Source organism: Echinops telfairi, unplaced genomic scaffold (genome assembly GCF_000313985.2).
Source record: "Echinops telfairi isolate 266 unplaced genomic scaffold, ASM31398v2 ScPeMD7_3;HRSCAF=10, whole genome shotgun sequence".
Taxonomy (NCBI): Eukaryota; Metazoa; Chordata; class Mammalia; order Afrosoricida; family Tenrecidae; genus Echinops; species Echinops telfairi.
The window spans coordinates 27,346,388-27,347,472 of record NW_022103899.1 but is presented as its reverse complement, the minus strand read 5'-3'; the positions used below and the strand labels follow the sequence as shown (position 1 = coordinate 27,347,472).

Below are 1,085 nucleotides of genomic sequence, written 5' to 3'. Positions count from 1 at the left end.
TTACTACTGCCATTGTAACATGAAATAAATTGATAACATAAACAAACAACTATGGCTGTAATTCAATAGAATTTTGTTTATGAACACTGACATTTGAATCTCATAATTTTCACCTATCATGAAACCTTTTTATTTTTTTTTGCAAAGATTCTTAGCTCATGGGTTGTACAAATACAGGGGCAGAATAGATTCCACCTCGGGCCACAGTTTTATTGGCTCCCTCACTGGATGAGTCCATTTCACTGTGTTTTTTCATAGCCATAAAGTATTGCTGTTGGGGTTCCAGTTCATACATGAATAGGTTTGTTTTTTTTTTTTTAAAAACTACTTATATACGTCTCTGTGCTCAGTGGATGGCTGTAGACAATTTTTCAGTAAAACACTTCTCTCAGTCTTGTTAGGGTGCCTTCAAAATACAAGGTCCAATCAAAACAGTGGTTTCTAAGTGGATCTGCAGGGCCAGTTAGATTCAAGGCAGACAGGTCAGTTTAGAAGGTTATGACAACTGTTTGGGGTTTTGGGGGTAGGGATGGGGATGAATTCCAAAGAGGTAATCTTGATTTTATTTTATTTTACTTCTTATTATAATTTGAGTTAAGAGCAAATATTTGGTTTCTGTTCAGCAATTCATACACATTTTGTTTCATGACAGTGTTTTGTATTATTCCGTTTTTATCTTTTTTTGTTGGCTCATTACCTATAATCCTTGAGTTATTTTATTGATTGCTTTTTTCAGGGCCAGGGTTATTTGTATACATCTTTAATTTATCATAACTCTAATCTCAAGTGATATTTTATTTGGGTTTTGTATGAAAACCTGACAACAGTATGCTTCTGTTTTTATTAACTTGGCCTTTGTGCTACTATTGTTATATATTTTGCTTCTACATATATAGCTCACAACGTAGTATTCTTTTTACTCCAAGCAGTCAGTGATCTTAAGTTTTTCAAAATAACTTTTTGAATTTTAACTAACACTTACTAAACTGCATATATTTAATTTAAAGTGTGTACAATTTGATAACGTTTTGACAAACCATCACCACAATCAGTATTTAAGCTGAGGTTTTCTAGAATTTTACATA

General features: G+C 32.4%; 1 protein-coding gene across 2 annotated transcripts in view; it reads left to right on the top strand.

Moving 5' to 3' along the window:
* The window catches only part of TRAK2 (trafficking kinesin protein 2), a 63,585-nt gene that overhangs the window by 24,332 nt on the left and 38,168 nt on the right, over window positions 1-1,085 (top strand). The window lies entirely within an intron of this gene.